This window comes from Cyprinus carpio, chromosome B25 (assembly GCF_018340385.1).
Source record: "Cyprinus carpio isolate SPL01 chromosome B25, ASM1834038v1, whole genome shotgun sequence".
Taxonomy (NCBI): Eukaryota; Metazoa; Chordata; class Actinopteri; order Cypriniformes; family Cyprinidae; genus Cyprinus; species Cyprinus carpio.
Window position 1 is genome coordinate 22,644,301 of NC_056621.1, and position 19,310 is coordinate 22,663,610.

Genomic DNA, 19,310 nt, shown 5'->3' on the forward strand with positions numbered 1-19,310 from the left:
TTGAGCTAAATTGACCTGTTTCCCTTACAATACCCACTTCCCAGAGTGGGGCAAGGGTGCCCACCGCGACCTTTGTGAAGACACGGGGGACAGGGAGAGCCTGAGGGGGAGGACTTTGTACTGCCATGCCTGACCCTCGAATGCAAACCGCAGAAACGGTCTGTGGTGAGGGAGGATCGAGACAAGAAAGAGTGCGTCGTTCAGGTCAATCACTGCAAACCAATCCTGGGTTTGGACGCATTTGATAATACGTTTCTGCATCAACATCTTGAACGGGAGCTTGTGCAGGGCCCAACTCAAGACTCGCAGATCCAGGATAGGTCGAAGGCCACCGCTTTTCTTAGGTACGATGAAGTAAGGGTTGTAAAACCCGCTCCTCATCTCGACTAGAGGGACCAGCTTGATTGCATCCTTCGCCAACAGGACAGCAATCTCCTCGTGCAAGACAGAGGCATCCCGGACTGCCACCAAAGTCTTGAGAACGCCATTGAACTTGGGAGGTCGGCGGGCGAACTGAATCGCATAACCGAGTCGAACCGTCCAAATGAGCCAGCGTGACGGGTTGGGCAGCGCAAGCCACGCCCACAAACTCTGTACAAGTGGCACCAAAGGGACAGTCGACATAACCGCAGCTGCTGCCATGGATCTAATTGTGTCGGATGGCCCAGAAAGCATCGCGTTCTGAGTCATCACAGCAAAAACTCCCCCGTGTTCCCGGGGAACTGGCCAGAGGTGCGTGAAGAGGCGTTGCGTCTCCGAAACACAACCTCTTGGCCACTGGTGAAAGGGGGCGTCGTGGGTGAGAATGAGGAGGCAGTGTGTCGCTCATTGTCAACCCACAAGCCTTGCAACTCGGAGGAAAGGGAAATTGCTCTTTTATTGAAAATGTGGGTACCGCTGGCCGTTGGACCAGCGGCGGAACAAATAATTCTCCAGCCGGCCCTCCTCCTGGGGAAGGAGTGACACGGTCTACGCCACCTCCTGAAGAGCAGACTCCTACATCTCCGAGTTGCCTGTGTCAGGGCCGCTTCATTGTCTTCTTGGACGATTTCGCGGCTGGATGTGACGCGGGGGGGGGGGGGGGGTGGGCGCCGGCCCTGAAGAACTCTAAAAGGGACCATCCACGACTACGTCACTTCCCCATGCACATCCGGGATGAAAGGAACCAGAGCAAAACACGGTTGTGAGCTGCGCTCTACACCGAGAACCAATCGAACAGCTGTGAGCACTCAGGGCTGGGCGGTGTATTCACCTCCATCCTGATGCTCACAGCTGCCCGGGCAAGCACAGCTGTCAACTCTGGGTCCAATTCGGCAGTGGCGACAACACCCGAGGGGGGCAGCCCCGCCGAATCTTCATCCACAGAGGTCAACAGCGAAATCCCCTGATGCTGCAATCGACATCTGATCCCCTGGCGGCAAACCGAATGACATGCTGGGACTGCCGTAAGACAGCCCAGCAGAATCACCCCGCAGCCGCACAGGACAAGCACTGCGGAAGGGGTGAGAGGTCTGTGGGGCGTGGCCCGGCGGAGAAGCTCTCACTGTCACCCTCAAATCTCCCAGAGTACTAGCCGGCGGTCCTCTGCTCGTGGCAGAGAAACCGGGACGGGTAGTGACAGAGGGGTCTGCTCCTTTCCCTTTAAGAAAGAAGAGACACGATCGCAGCGTTGCCATGGTCACACATGCAGTGCAGGCATGGGCCATCCACAAACGCTTCTTCAGCGTGCTGAATGCCCAGACACGGAAGACAACGCTCGTGGCCGTTGTCAGAGGACAGGAAACGACCGCATCCAGAAGGACACAGACAAAACAGCATCTTTAAAAAAGGCGTGAATCATCCGCGATTTGCTCTTTTAGTTGAAGCGCCCAGGGGAATCGCTGAAAGGGACACCGCTGTTCGCGCCGTACCGCCAAGCAGAACAGCTTCCCGACACACAGCAGATTAATGGCTTTGTGGAGTATAACAGCTTTTCATACAACCACTCGGCTCCAAAGCAAAAATCTGAAGAGTGGATGCACCTGTCGCCTATTTATACCCGTAGGCACGGGGAGTGGCTCAGGTATGTAAAATCCACTAGCCAATTTTCAGAGGCGTTTTCTCTTAAACTCAGAGATGATTGGCCTCCCAAGTGAGACCCCATATGTCGTTCGACATAACTTGTAGTGACCGACAGATAGGGAACGTCATTTTCAGCCCACACTCCCAGAGTCACTGTTTGATTGGTTACATGATCTGGACTGAAACACACCAGTTTCACTTCTGCTGTAGTGATGTAGAACTTCATCAGCAATCAGCTGTTCTAACATTAATAATGTACAAATGGTAAACTTGCTGTGGGTCAAATGGAAAGCATGTGATAACATCACAAGATCAATTCAATTTAGTGTAGAATGATAGAAAAGAGGAAGACAAAACAGCAGTGAAACATTAACCATTAATCAAAATCAATTTAAGAATCAAAATGAAAATAATTTGGAAATAACTTGGCAGATTATAGGCAGCTATAAGACTGAATGTTTGTGTAATAAAATAGAATAATTTATAACTCTAAAAAATCACAGTGGTCATTTTGATTAGTTAAAACCATAAAATGAATTAAATAACTCTGTTCCCTGCAATACGCCACAATTGTAAGATTGGCTTGATTTGACAAAACTGGATGTGGCAACTTTCACAGAAACAGAACACTATGCAATAAATCTACAAACCTAGGGAATAAATCACAAAACAAAACACAGAAAGCTAAGTCATTGGGACAGCTGTGAGGGAATCTGAGTCACTGTCACCTGCCCAATGGATTCAAGTCAAGAACATTACAAGTCAAATATTTTCACAAGATCATTTATCTTTGGAAAATACAAACATAAATCAGTTTTCAAACTTTGACAAAACACTGCCAGAGTCACACCCTCTGTATGCAAAAGATAAAAATGAGACAGAAGAGAGATAAGGACAATATATAGACTCATTGTTAAATTTAGATAATTTAAGTATTGAAGTTAATGAACACTGTGGAGATTCTAATTTTAGTTTACAGTATCTCAGCTGCTGTAATTATTGAGGTTGAATTTGTCTGCACTTCTATGAAAATGTTCTGTTAAAATGTTTGGGAATGGCCAGTTTGAATTTGTGATCTGTGTATTTAATCACCTCATTTGTATTACTAATTCAGACAGAAATGTATTAATGGCTCAATGATGATAAACTGTTTGTATGAATCTTCATTTATAAGTGTAATCATACATATCTTCCTCAATGTCAGTGTACTGGCCTTATTAGACTTCTGGCATCTAACTATCCAGTAAGTTAAACAGTCACTCAAAAAACCTCGCTGGAGACGTCAAGTCGTTTATGAAGTTTATGAATCAACTGTGAAACTGTAAAAATACACAAAGAATACAATTACTAAGTATGAAATTATTAACAATGAGTTTGTAAAAATAATTAAGAAAATAAACATCTTAATGTCAAAATAACCTTCTTAAAGAATCACAACAATAAATTTAACACTATGTACTTACAGACGTTGTGTCTAACAGATGCAAAGAAGGATGATGTTTAAGGATTAGCCAAACAGCTACCACATTTTGATGAACTACTGCAGTACTACTCACATTTCCTGTTTCCTGAACTAAGAGAGTACAGGTGACTACTTTTCAAAATAAAAGTCCTCACTAAAAAGACACATACAAAATAAAAAACATTAAAAAAAAATCAAAATCAATACAGTCCAGCAAAGTCAGACACCTCAGATCTACTGCATAATGTCAGAAAAGATTTATAGAGATCATCACTGCCCTACACACCTGGATAAAAGAGATACATGTAAGAATGCTGTTTGTGACCTGTCCACATGAATATGGGTAATTTCAAAACCGCAGCCTTTCCTTTGCTTGTTTGGACGTTTGTCCACAAGCAAACTTATTATCAGGTCACTGAAACCGGATGAAGATTTTCAGAGTCTCTGGTTGCAGTGCTGTCATGTAGCCGATGAAACCGGAGATTTTAGATTGTGAAGCATACTTTTTTCAGGCTTCTGATTGGCCAACATGGCTTTATGGTTAGGGTTATATTGCCACCTGTTGGTTTGGCAGGCTCTTGTCTTGACAGTGTTTCACATTGCTGTTTTGCATTATTTATTTATTTTCTATTTTTTATTAAACGAAGAGGGAAGAACTGGGGGGTATTCCAGAAAGCAGGTTATGTGACATACCCGGGTATGTTTAAGAGTAAGTAAGTGGATAACCTCAACTTTTGGTTCCAAAAACGGAGGTAACTTTCAGGGTATGTTAGTAGTCATAGCAACACACTCTCTGAACTTAACATGCTCCGGAGCAGGTTATGTTCCAGGGTTAATTCATTTCAGCAAGCCTTCAGTGGGCTCGACAGACATTATATAATATTACAATATGTAATATAGCCTTTTATATATTTATATATATATATATATATATATATATATATATATATATATTATTTGATATGTTAATGAGGAACCGCTAATATAAAAAATAAATCAGGTAATATATTATTCTAATATGATTATTTCTTTTATTGGCATATATAAGGGTTATCTGTATAAATTATAAAACACTATGACAAGGTAATGTTAAACTTATATACATTTATTTATTTTATTTATTACATGTTATATTATCTCACACATAGAGCGGCATTTTCTATAATGTCTAAATTCTAAATCAAAATACATATCTGATATGACTTAATATATAATTAGCATAAAACAAACAATATAATTCACATTCTCAAGGATTAAAGATTAAATGGACAAAAATAAAAATGATTGCACAGCCATCATAAGCATGTAGATATGCACTAAGCATGTAAACAACTAATGAACAAAAGAAGAAGATAGAAATGGCATGGCGCGTTTTTCTTAGTTTCCATAGTGACTCGTCGATTCGTCGCTCTGTTGAGAATGTCTTGAGTCTTAACCAAGAACATATTTTGAGTTGAATGAACTTACTCCCGGATGCGTTTTTGGAACCAGATACCTCGAGTAAGCAAGGTTTGGGGTTAATCAACCGAGAGTTCAGGGTTTAGTTAACTGTAAGTTAACCCTGCTTTCTGGAATACACCCCTGGTGGCCAAGAGAGCTACAAAAAATTCTTTATTTGTTTGTGTTGTGAGCATGTGCAGCACCTACTGTTAAACTGATGAAGATGTTTTCTTGATTTGCTGGTGCTTTTTCTATATGCAAGTGTTTCCTGAAGTTGCAGCGCGTTTATCTCCCGGCCACTGTAAAAAAAAAAAAAAACCCTCTGTTTATAAGTTACCTGTTCATGTCTGGACTTGGCCTTGGATTTCAGTAAATCCCAGAGTTTGCTCAGTGTTTATATGGGAGCCACTAGAACAGTGTTAAAAGTAGCACTGAAGCAATAGGTGTGTTTGACTTGAAGCAGCGGTGTATGACATCACAGTACCATGAGGACTATAAGAGAGACGTCTCCATGTGCTTTCCAGTCGCTCTCGCGGTACTTTGATGTCATACACCAATCGATCTGCACAGCAGCACTTAAAGTCAAACACACCTCTCATTGGAGTTAATTAGTTAAATAGAAGTGATTAATTAAGGCATGATTAAACATTAATGATGATACCTGTTGTTAACCAGCAGAATCACTGAAGGAAAGAGAAACAACAAGAACAGAAAATAAGGAGAAGAGACCAGCAGAAACACACACACCAACCACAACTGACTTACAACCACAGCTTTAGATGAAATCAGCTAAAATAAAAAAATACATTAAATCTCTCAAGATCTTCATAGACAATGATTAAACAGCTCCACAAACAGTGAAACAATCTACACTCATTATAAACCTGTTTGCTTTGTTTCTTTCAAATGTTGTTTTTCAGAGTTAACAGGTTTAGCTCCAGTTTACTCATGTTCTTTTGAAAGTGTTTCTTCATTGTAAAGTATTTGCTTCGGTTGGGCACTTTACCCTTGATTTTTGTTAAATTGATTGTCTTTAAACATTTGCAATAATGTTTTTTGAGAACATCTGTGCATTGACAAAGAAAGAGATTGATGAAGAAGCAGATCATGTGAAGTTATCTGTTTACAACATTCAGATGACTGTCATAAAGATATTTAAGTCTAGTGTTTGATGATTGACTCAATAGTGAGGTTGAGACTGTACCCAACTGTAAAAATATTCAATCAAACAAAAGCATCAGTTATTCAGTTATCAGTTATCAGTTATCAGTTATTCAGTTATCGGTTATCAGTTATTCAGTTATCAGTTAAATAGCATCAGTGGATGTAAACAACGCTGATTACGTTGATTACATTCTGGGGTTCTCTCTGAAATGGCAGAAGACAGTAACTAAGGGAAGAAGAATTGCTGAATAAATTATGTTATTTTTGTTTTCTTTGCTCACAGAAAGTATTCTCATAGCTTCACAAAATTGAATGGACTGTTTTACCGATGTCCTTACAGCGTTTTTGGACCTGGGAATGTTTCAGTTGTGTTGCTGTCTATGGAGGGTCAGAGAGCTCTCAGATTTCATTAAAAATATCTTAATTTGTGTTCCGAAGATGAACAAAGGTCTTACAAGTTTGGAACGACATGAGGGTGAGTAATTAATGACAGAATTTTAATTCTGGGGTGAACTAACCCTTTAGATTGGCTATATTGCTATTTGTTCTAGTTTTTATTTATTGTATGTGGATGTGTACAACTTAAGTGAAATAATGAGCTTGTTAGTGTTCATGATTAAATGTATTAAACATTACCTAATAATTAAAATTTCTTGAAAATTTGAAATGCTTACAAATGTTATTAAACTTCTAATTCATACAGTCATGCACATCCTTGAAAATCTACAAATGATTTGATCAGATGCTACACAATGATTAAAAGCTTGTGTTAATGCACAACACTTGTTCTGTTATTGAGGTGTGATACGGATAGAGTTAGGCTCAGGTTTAAGAGTTGGTAAGAGGTCAGCAGTGTACAGGGGTTTCTTTTTTATTAGTGTATATGAACACGATTCAATCTGTTTATATTGCATTGTTTTGATAAATGAAAAATGAAGTATTTTCTTGAATTTTTTCCCCTCCTGTTGATGTTTGACTCAAGGAATATTCTGTTTAACGATTCACAATAGTATACTAAAATAAGTGTTGAGGTAATAAAAACACGTTTTGCACCCAAATTACAATGTGTGTTATGTCCTTACCAAGCATTTAACTAAACTTTACTAACCACACTTTACACAAACATTGTTAAGGTAGATAAAGTTTAGTGCCAATAAAGATATTTAAAAAAAAATACATTTACAAATGATGAATAGTTTCAACTTTAGATTGGGTACTGCTACAATTTTGAACAAATTATTAATAAATTATTTGTAAAGATGTGAAAATAGGGTGAATTCTGGTAATTTAGGACACATTTTTTTTGTCACAAAAATGACTGCTCATGAAGGTAATAATGATTAGTAAATGTTTATGATCATTTACAATTGATGAATAGTTTCCACTTTAGATTGGGTACTGTAAAAATCATTTGAAGTTTATGAATTGAAGTTTGATGACATTTGTAAGCATTTGAATGTACATTAAATGATGCTCTGCTAATAATTTGGTAATGTTTAATAAGTTAATTAGTTCACATTAACAAGCACATTGACTCATATCTCTATATGTGAATATATATTAAGTAATGACTAGCTAAATATTGTATAATGTTTGTTCATTATTTATTAATGAAAGCTATTATAAAGTGTTACCACTGTGATTAAACACACACACACAAAGGTTTAGTTTTCATTTTTTTGTCATTCTTTAAATGGTTGATTGTGGGATGGACATTTTGTTTTGACTCTTCAAGTACTTCAAGTCCCTCAACAACATTTCAATTGAACTGAGATCTGGACTCCTGATGGTCATTAAAACCCTCCATTTCATTCTTCACAATCATTCCTCTTGTGTGATTAATGTCATTATGGATGTGGACTTTTCTGTCCAGAGCACATTGTTCCAGACATTTAGTCCTCATGCAGATCAGACTAGAGCAGATGGATCTGATATTCAAATGTTCATGTTAGTAAATAAATAAATAAATAAATAAATACAGTTTATTTTAATGTCTGTATGTCATAATCTCTGGAAAATGTGTTACTTGAAGTCATTGTGTTGTTTGTGATCCTCTCATCAGCAGCTGCAGTGTCTCTCAGCTGTATCAGGGCAGTCACTGTGACTCTGACTGACGGAGGTTTTTGTACGACTCTTTATCACTGTGTGAACACAACACTACTAGGACAGTGTACACTCTGACAGTAATAATCTCCTGTATCTTCAGTCTGGACTCCACTGATGGTGAGAGTGAAATCACTGTTAGATCCACTGCCACTGAATCTAGATGGAGTTCCAGTGTAACGGCTTGTTGCAGCATATATGAGGAGTTTAGGAGCTTCTCCCAGGTTTCTGTAAGTACCAGTGTAAGTAACTACCACACACACACTACTGCTGGTTTTACATTTTATTCTGACTTCTTGTCCTTGAGCTGCTGTTATTAATGATGGACTCTGAGTTACAGTGTACTGTCCTCTACACTCTGAAAGAAAGAACAACAATGAAAATTAATGAAAAACTGAAAATGTTTAATATTTACATTTACATTTCAAAGTATGTATAATCTTTGTTAAATTTTTACTACACAAACCTTGAGCAAACAGTGTGAGAGTCCAGATGAGGATGATGATGTTGTTCATTGTTGTTGTTGTGTCTTGTGTGATGATGAAGATTGTGTTCTGTTCTGCTCTCAGTCATGAAGTGTTAAACTCACAGCACTATAAACACTCTCAGAGCACCAGGGGTGTGTCTACGTCGTGGGCAAGGGTGGCACTGACCCCCCTTGATATCTTGTGATAGCCTTTTTTTTTAGTAAATGTCTAACTGCATCTGGCATCGCATGTGTAGACACCTGCCTATGGTCGCTGTTTTTTCTCTTCCTTATACTTAATTTTAGGCTGTTTCTACAGCGTGATCTTAATGACAAATGTCGAGAGCACATAATGTTATGTGATCCATGTAATGCATGAGCACGAATCTCTCCATCGCAAGTGGAATTCCTTCACTCACATAAAACTGGACGTGTGCTTTTAAAAATACATTGTTCTTTTATGAATTGGCTCTGCTGTCACTCAGATATTGTGTGTACACTCAAAAGTTGTCCTCGCATCACTGAAGACCAGAAGAGCTTTTTTTTCTAATTCAGGTGAAGAGAAGGCTTTTCTCACTAAATGGAAGCAAGCTGATTATAGTCAGCCTTCTCTAGTGATTTATTTTGTTATTTAAAACTTATTTTAGTTAAGTGCTTAAATTGTAAATATGCATTTATTAAATTATTTTATTTAGTGCATTTGTATTTTGTAGTTTTTGTATATATAGTTATACAATAAAAGCATATCAACTAGGTTCCAGAAATAATCACTGAGGGGAGGTCCACTTATATGATGTGTCAGTCTCTATTTCAAAGAAGTTCCCTTTCATAGATCACTTCAATGCTGCGGTGACGTCACCGTATGGGAATACCCTTTGGTGTGGCGAATGTCTGAAGCCCTGTACCATCCCGCCAATCCTATTGGCCAAATAGAAATTTGGCACCGCCTTACGCATGTGTAAGAATAGTATACCTGCGTGCCGCACACTATTTAACTCAGATTTAATTTCCTTTAGGAAAGCGAAAGCAAATTTTCTGTGCCCTAGAAAAGCATCGTGAGTCATCGAAAAAGTAAGAGCCATGTAGCAGGGTTATCACGACGGGGGACACTCATGAAAGGTGAGTTGTGTGCCTGGGTCTGCATCACGCGCAGGCGGCCTGTCGACATGTCCCCACTGTGAAAGTTCTGCGCTTGAGGGTAGAAGTTTTCTCTAAGGTCGCCCATCTGTCCAACCCCCGCCAAGTAGCCTCTGCAGTTGCCGATGCACCGCATTCTAATGCATGCGGAGACATCACAGCCGCAGATGGAGGTCTTGAGGCCATAAAAGCATTTTCGAGTCTTGCCTGATATTCCACAGTAGGTATTACACACAATTCGTTATGGATACACCATTCAGTTTCAAAAAGGCCCACCTCCTTTCCACGGGATTCTTCTTTAGCCGTGACTGCAAGAGAATGTTACTATGTGACATGCTTCATCTTATGGAGCTCAAATAAAATCAGAGAATAGGAACTTTTCTTAGCCGCTGTCACTTAATTATTTATTTATTTATTTAACACCATATATGGTATTTTCTCACACACATACATCATGAAGTGTTAAACTCACAGCACTATAAACACTCTCAGAGCACTGAAGCATGTGCTGACGATGCAAAGAAGTGGGCAGGATTCACAACAGATTGAGCTGATAACAAACACATATACTCTGTTATAGAACTAATAAGCTTACATTCTCACAAATATAATTTTTCAGAAACAATATCTGAATCATTTTTGTGTGACAAGTTATTTTTGTGGATATGTCACTGGTTCTTATTACAGTGGTTTATACTGACACTGCAGAAATATCCTCTTCACAGGTGTATTTCTCCCCCATACAGTTCTCCCTCAGCCAGCAGTGTCTGATAACAGGATATTTACTGAGACAAAGAAAAGTAATGTTCAGCTGGTCATGTGATCTCAACAAGAGACTCAGCTGCTGCAGTTACTGCATGTCAACAGAGCATCCAATCACTTCAGTAGTTTCCAGCAAAGATGAATGACTGCTGTACACTCAATATTGCAACACACTATAATATGAATATTATTAGGAATTAAGAATTAATAATTTTCTGTGAATCATGATGATTGAGCTGCATATGAAGAACAGAAACATAATTATGAGAAACTTTATGAGAAAGAGGTCAAAGGTCACATCGAAGGTCATAGATCAAATACAGTTCTTTAAAAAAAAGTCTTATATCAGCACATCACAAGAGAATGAATGAGAAATATAGGATTGAATCATGTATTGTAAATGAGAGAATAAAGAAGAGAATAAACTCTTCATCTGATTACGAAAGATTTACATTGTTAATCAAGCAAAAACAAACATTTTTTAAAGTATTTTGTGTGAAAGAGATTAATTCTTGCTTTTTGAAAAGCATTTTGCCAAATCTAAATCGAGTGTTTCTGCTATCAGTGTGTTGAAGTGTTTCTCTCTCTGCTGGAGTTTGTGTTCACTCGAGTGGAATAGAGGTTTTTGTACGAGTGTTTCATGAGATTGTATCACTGTGGTGGACTTTCGGTGGAGGAACTAAACTGGTGCTCGGTAAGTCTGTCGCTTTAATTCTGTACTGTAGCCACAGAATCTCTGTTTGGAATTGAGTTATATTTTTAGTTAAATATTGCACCTAACACAAATGTATAGACTATATTTAGGTATGCAAAATCTACTGGGGTAAAATCAGTAAATATCTTAGTATGTTTCATATCATTTAATTTGTATAACAGAAAATTAGTGATTGTTGATTCAGTTGTTTTCTAATGTTATCAACAACATCATTTTCACTTGATCTGAACTACGGTCACAACATTTCAATGTAAAATAGTTACATTTTGAGAAGTACAAACAAAAGAAAATATAAGAGTGTAACTGGCATTAAATTCTAAACTTTATCTCAGAATATGAAAACTACCGGAATTAAAGTTTCATGTAAATGTTTGTAGTGATAGTGTAGTTTTTATGTTATATATACTTATAAATATAAATATATCAGCTGTACTGATGTTGTATGATGTAATAAAATAGCAGCTTGAAACTTTTACATTTTGAAAAGTATAAAAAATATATTTAATAGTGTAAGAGCATTTTAAGTTCAAGTAAGACAATGTAAGATCTTTATGGTGAGATTTGAGACTATACTGGAATTAAAGCATTCAGTGTCTTTGTACAGTGTCAGCATTCATGTACATCGTTTCATTTTATGAGGTTTCATTTAAATGTACGTAGTGATTGTATTTAGTTTGTATATTGTGTATATATCAGCTGTAGTGATGTTGAATAAGATGAATGATGAGATTGTTGTGATTTTGACTGCACTCCTCATGTCTGCTGCTGAAAGTCCTGTTGAAATGCTGTGAATGCTGCAGGGCAGAAGAGTGCTGGAGCTGCAGTGTGTTTTCTCTGTGTTTGTGAATGTGTTGTGTTTGTCTCCTGCAGCTGGTCCCACAGTGAAGCCCTCAGTGTCTCTGCTGCCGCCCTCTTCTCTGCAGATCTCTGGAGACTCAGCCGCACTGCTCTGCCTGCTCAGCTCTTACTCTCCACAGGGGGCGCTGGTGAGCTGGACACTGGACGGCTCAGAGGTCACCGAGGGGGTTGTGACCAGCGCAGAGAGCGAGCAGGACGGCCGCTACAGCCGCAGTAGTGTCCTGACCCTCAGCAAAGCACGCTGGGAAGCGGGAGAGCTGTACGTCTGCAGAGTAACACATGATGGAGCTCCTCATGAGGCCTCGTTCCACAAGAGTCGCTGTTAGTTGCTCGCAGTGCTGATGTTTCTCCAGTGAGCGCTGCTCTCTCCTGAAGATGAGTGTATCTGAGTGTCCTGTGTCAGGCAGGATTCACATGAGTCTAGTGCTGCAGCTGTAGTCATTTACAACTCAATACTGAAAGAGAGCTCTAGTGTCAAAGCACTGGCTGATCTTTCAATCTGCTGTGTTTGCTGCAACATTCAATAAAGCTTCTCAACAAACTCCATTTGTGTCTGACAACATCATTCAACTAACACATGAAGATGCATGTAGTGTTTGTCCAGGTGCTTTTCAGAAGCTCGATCAGTAGCAGTTAATCTAGTCAAATAAAGCTCTTGGGGTTTGAACATGGTCTCTGGAGACAGAGCTGCTCTATTCTGAGAGGATCACAATCACTCCACCCTGACAATGCAAATGAGACTTTCAGCCAACACTCCCAGAGTCACTGTTTGATTGGTTACATGATCTGAACTGAAACACACCAGTTTTACTTCTGCTGTAGTCCTGCAGCCCAGGTGCAAAGGAAATATATTTAAATTGTGCTTTTTTTGGACATACTTAGTATATTTATATTATGCTATACTAAATGCATATTACATGTATTATTTTGAAACAATAAATATATTAAGCACATTTCAAAATATGTTTAAGATCAAGTTTACAATATATTTAAATATATTAAATTGTGTTAAACTGTATTTATTCACAATTCATTTAAACTATTTGGTCCCACTTTATATAAGGTGGCCTTAACTATTATGTACCTACATTCAAAATTAATAATTTGATACAATGCACTTATTGTGTACACGTTTATAAATATAAAACAATATAAATACTGTTCAGTTTCTTGCACAGACTGATCGTTTTGTGTCTTTACACATCAATGTATTTTCACGAGCCACAGGGTTTCATTTGGTTTTGTTTGTGTATGTTTTTTTGACTCTCAAAACTGTGATTCCCATCCACTTACATTATATGACTGACAGACTGCAACGGTTCCAGTTATAAATCTTTGTTTCTGTTCTACTGAAGAAACAAAATCACCTACATCTTGGATGCCCTGGGGGTAAGCAGATAAACATCAAATTTTAATTTTTGGGTGAACTATCCCTTTAACTTCACAGTCCACTACACAAGACATAAGGGACTTCTTTCCCCATGGATTACAGACACATAAGACTTGAAATAAATATATAGGGATAGGCTAATAACACACACACACACACACACACACACACACACACACACACACACACACACACACACCTACACTCACAGCCTTGATAAATAATTAAGTAATATTGTGCATCATAAAATATATGAAAATGTTAAAAATGTCTTTTAAAATATCTTTTGAAAAGCAAACTGAAGCAGGATCATTACTTAAATATTTTAAATAAACTGCAGCAGGCCTTCACATGGTTATAAAGATCTGATACTTTAAACCCACTAAAACATGAGTAATTTAGCTATTTTCTTAAAGTAAACATAAATTATACTTTAAGTAAGAGTAAAATAAGTGTTTTATGTAAATAGACTAAAAACTTCACTTAAAGTTTGCATGTCTTAAGCATATTTCTTAAAAGACAGAAGAAGTGACTGATTGCAGTCTGTTCAGTTTGATTGACAGGCATCATATTTTACACCAAAAACATGATGATCATATTAAAACACTGGCTTGTTTTCTTCAGGAATATACTATTTATGTTGTAAAGATATTGTGTTATGTGTGTTTGTTCACTGATCAGTGTTGTGTGTGATTGTGTTGTAGAGCAGCTGCAGTGTCTCTCAGCTGTATCAGTGCAGTCACTGTGACTCTGACTGACGGAGGTTTTTGTACGACTCTTTATCACTGTGTGAACACCCAGCTACCACTGATCTGATGTAGACTCATACAGTAATAATCTCCTGTATCTTCGGTCTGGACTCCACTGATGGTCAGAGTGAAATCACTGTTAGATCCACTGCCACTGAATCTAGATGGAGTTCCTGACTGTCGTTGATTCGCTCCATAAATAAGGAGTTTAGGAGCTTCTCCGTGTTTTTGTAGATACCAGCTAATACATGCAGTACCACCACAACAACAGGCAGCATTGCTGCTAGTTGTACACTTTATTTTGACTTCTTCTCCTGTTTGAGTGAGCAGCTGTGAGGGAGTTTGTGTCACTGTCACCTGCCCAATGGATTCTGTCAAGTAATGAATATTAGAAGTCAAATATTTTCACACACACATTTATCTTCAGAAAATACAAACATGAATCATCAAACCTTGACAAAACACATACAAAAACAAGAAAAACATTAAACCTAAAGTGATCATGTCATGTTCTGTTCATAGAGATATAAACACATGCAGAGCAGTGAAGCTTGTAGCACAGCTCATGCAAAACACCCTCTGTATGCAAAAGCTAAAGATGAGACAGAGGAGAGATCAGGGCCCGGTTCCCCAAAACGTTCTTATCGCTAAGTAGTTCTTAACCTATTCCTTAACCTCTCTCTTAATGTTATGGCACGATTCCCGACACGTTCGTACACTAAGTAAAACCTCTGTAAGTCACACTTTCGTAAGGTTGGTCTTGACCATTTGTAAGCTCTCCCTTAGCATTGTTTGAGCTCAAGACGCTAGTTGCCGCCACTGTAGCAGTCTTTAGAAATCAGCGCAGCGCAGTACAAGTCAAACTATGGTATGTTGACAATGTTGTGGCTCAAAAATTGATTTTATGTTATGGACATTTTAAGACTAATAATAAAATATGTTCGCAATGGAGTAACAGGCCTATTTATGAAGTTGACTTTATTTGGTATCAGAACTAATATGGTGGTAATTAGCCTAGGCTATTTCGTAATGTCATTAAAGCGTTTAAATTGGCAATCACTTTTGATAATTAAAATCTGGCAAACAATTTGGCTCTAAATGGCTAAGATCTATAAATGGGTAAGCATGGTGGTGTCCAGTAAGCGACCAACTACGGCAGCGATCCAACGTGAATCAAAGACGGCGCCGGCCGCGGAGCCGTTTAGTCCATGTCAATTTTTTTATTTGGCAAAACTTAAGCCCTTTTCACAAATTTCCATGTCGTGCTATACTAAAAAAGAATCGCCTTCCTAGACAACTCATTATGGAGCTGCTGGACCTTCTCAGACCTGTGCTTGCCAGGCTAACGCGGTGGAATTTTGCTTCAAGCCCTGAAGTCCAGCTGCTTGCAGTGCTAAGATTTTTTGCTACAGGAAGCTTCATCGAGGTCATGGGAGAGGGCTACGGCCTAAGCAAGACCTCGGTGTGGAGGTGCGTCCACACTGTCACCAACGCCCTTCTGCGCCATGCAGGGGAATTCTGAATGTAAAGTACCTTACCATTAATATAAAAGTGTATTACATAATTTTTAGAAGTCGTTAAACCCATGTCAAGAAGCGGCACAAGTGGCACAACGGGATAAGGAGGGTGGATGATTAGCGAGGAATACCCGGTTTGTCTACCCGTCACAACATATCGTGTGAACATATTACTGACAATTTGATAATTTAATTAATAGTCTATATTTTACGGATAACTTAAACTATGTTAAAATAAATGTTACTGGAATAATTTGAGGAATGTTTCATTTGCATAGATTGTGTTGTCTTAACGCCATAATGCACCTCCGTGTGAAGTTGAAAATCGATTCCTGAGCAATCGATGCCAACTTATTCAGCACATTCACTTGGGACAGCGCCTTTGTAACGTCGGACGTAAGAGGCAGCGTGTTAAGAAGCTTCCTAAGGGACACTTCGGGGAACACACTTAGGAACATAAACAACTTTGGTAAGATATATCTTTCGAGTCTTCTTAGCGCGCTAAGAGTGAGCGTTATCGGGGAATCGGGCCCAGGACAATATATAGACTCATTGTTAGATTTAGATTCAAATAATTTAAGTATTGAAGTTAATGAACCCTGTGGAGATTCTACTTTTAGTTTACAGTATCTCAGCTGCTGTAATTATTGAGGTTGAATTTATCTCCACTTCTATGAAAATGCTCTATTAAAATGTTTGGGAACGGCCAGTTTGAATTTGTGATCTGTGTATTTAATCACCACAATTATATTATTCATTCATACAGAAATGTGAGCTGCATTAGTGGCTCAATGATGATCAGTTGTTTGTATGAATCTTCATTTATAAGTTTAGTCATACATATCTTCCTCAGATCTACTGAATAATGTCAGAAAAGATTTATAGAGATCATCACTGCCCTACACACCTGGATAAAAGAGATACATATATGAATTTGTGACCTGTCCACATGAATATGGGTATTTTCAAAACCACAGCATTTTCTTTGCTTGTTTGGACGTTTGTTCACACGCAAACTTATTATCAGGTCACTGAAACCGAATATTTTTGAAAACTCCTGCAGGGTGAAGAGTCTCTGGTTGCAGTGCTGTCATGTAGTCGGTGAAACCAGAGATTGTGGATTGTGATGGATACTTTTTTAAGGCTTCTGATTGGCCAACATGGCTTTATGGTTAGGGTTATATCGCCAAAAGCTTTATAAAAATACCCATGTCTTGACAGTGTTTCACAGTGCTTTTTTGCATTATTTATTTATTTATTTATTTATTTTTAAATGACGGAGGCAACACTATGGTGGCCAAGAGCTAAAACACCCAACCTTTGCAAATTAAGAAAATAATTTCATCAATTTGAAAACACACGCGCTGCAAATGCTCAAAACACAAACAAATAAAGGAACAGGCTGCAAATAAAATTCTTTATTTGTTTGTGTTGTGAGCATTTGCAGCACCTGCTGTCAAACTGATGAAGATGTTTTCTTGATTTGCTGGTGCTTTTTCTATTTGCAAGTGTTTTCTGAAGTTGCAGCATGTTGAGATATCTTGGCCACCATAAAAAAACCCCTCTGCTTATAAAATACCTGTTCATGTGTGGACTCGGCCTTGGATTTCAGTAAATCCCAGAGTGTGCTCAGTGTTTATATGGGAGCCACTAGAACAGTGTTAAAAGTAGCACTGAAGCAATAGGTGTGTTTGACTTGAAGCAGCGGTGTATGACATCACAGTACCATGAGGACTATAAGAGAGACGTCTCCATGTGCTTTCCAGTCGCTCTCGCGGTACTTTGATGTCATACACCAATCGATCTGCACAGATCTGCACTTAAAGTCAAACACACCTCTCGTTGGAGTTAATTAGTTAAATAGAAGTGATTAATTAAGTCATGATTAAACATTAATGATGATACCTGTTGTTAACAAGCAGAATCACTGAAGGAAAGAGAAACAACAAGAACAGAAAATAAGGAGAAGAGACCAGCAGAAACACAACAACCACAACTGACTTACAACCACAGCTTTAGATGAAATCAGCTAAAATAAAAACAGACATTAAATCTCTCAAGATCTCCGCAGACGATGATTAAACAGCTCCACAAACAGTGAAACAATCTACACTCATTATAAACCTGTTTGGTTTGTTTCTTTCAAAATGTTGTTTTTCAGAGTTAACAGGTTTAGCTCCAGTTTACTCATGTTCTTTTGAAAGTGTTGCTTCATTGTAAAGTATTTGCTTCGGTTGGACACTTTACCCTTGATTTTTTTTGTTTTAAACATTTGCAATAATGTTTTTCAAGAACATCTTTGCATTGACAAAGAAAGAGATTGATGAAGAAGCAGATCATGTGAAGTTGTCTGTTTACAACATTCAGATGACTGTCATAAAGGAGTTTAAGTCTAGTGTTTGATGATTGACTCAATAGTGAGGTTGAGACTGTACCCAACTGTAAAAATATTCAATCAAACAAAAGCATCAGTTATTCAGTTATCAGTTAAATAGCATCAGTGGACATAAATAATGCTGATTATGTTGATTACATTCTGGGTTTCTCTCTGAAATGGCAGAAGACGGTAACTCGGAGGAGAAGAATTCTTGAATAAAGTTATTTTTGTTTTCTTCGCTCACAGAAAGTATTCTCATAGCTTCAGAAAACTGAAGTTGAGCCACTGATGTCACATGGACTGTTTTATTGATGTCCTTAATGTGTTTCTGGACCTGGGAACATTTCAGTTGTGTTGCGTTATATAATGTTTGTTAAAGATTCATTAATGAAGCTTTAATACTTGTAAATCATCTCTCAAAATCATTTGAATTTTTTTTTTTTTTTTTTTTTTTTTTTTTTTTTTTTAATGCATGATCATATAAATCGAAAGTTTGATGACATTTGTAACCATTTGAATTTACATTTAATAATGATTATTTGGTAATGTTTAATAAGTTAGTTAACATTAACCAGCACATTATCTTTCTAGAATATGTGACTATAAATTAAGTAATGATTAGCTAAACATTACATAATGTTTGTTAATTTATTAATGAAAGTCGTTATAAAGTGTTACCACTCTTCAAGTACTTCAAGTCCCTCAACAACATTTCAATTGGACTGAGATCTGGACTCTGACGGCAGGCCCGATGCCATATTTGTGGTGGCTTTTAGTCAGAAAACGTAAAGAAAATACACACATACAGCAAGATAATATAAATTCACTTACCTGTCCTATTACTTGAAACAAACATCCATCCCTTCTTAAAAGTCTGTGTTAAAAGAGAGCTGACTGTTGTGATATTTAATTAGGCCTACTGTTCTAGCTCCCTTTATTTTTAATTTGTATACTGTTTGAATGAAAGCTTGGAAAATCTGTTGGCGATCAAATATTCAATATCGCTACTCATCATAAGAACTTGGTAAATTATCAGCCCAGCCGCTACGGGAGACGTTCAAACTAATAGCACGTAATTTACGTCTCTATGATGATTGGTTGATATCGGA

The 19,310-nt window shown here is 38.0% G+C and overlaps 1 pseudogene and 1 gene segment (V, D, J or C); one reads left to right on the forward strand and one right to left on the reverse strand.

Annotated features, from left to right (window-relative positions):
* Window positions 1–12,710, forward strand: part of LOC109056326 — a 134,023-nt pseudogene extending 121,313 nt beyond the window's left edge.
* Window positions 1–19,310, reverse strand: part of LOC109089733 — a 300,753-nt gene that overhangs the window by 145,066 nt on the left and 136,377 nt on the right.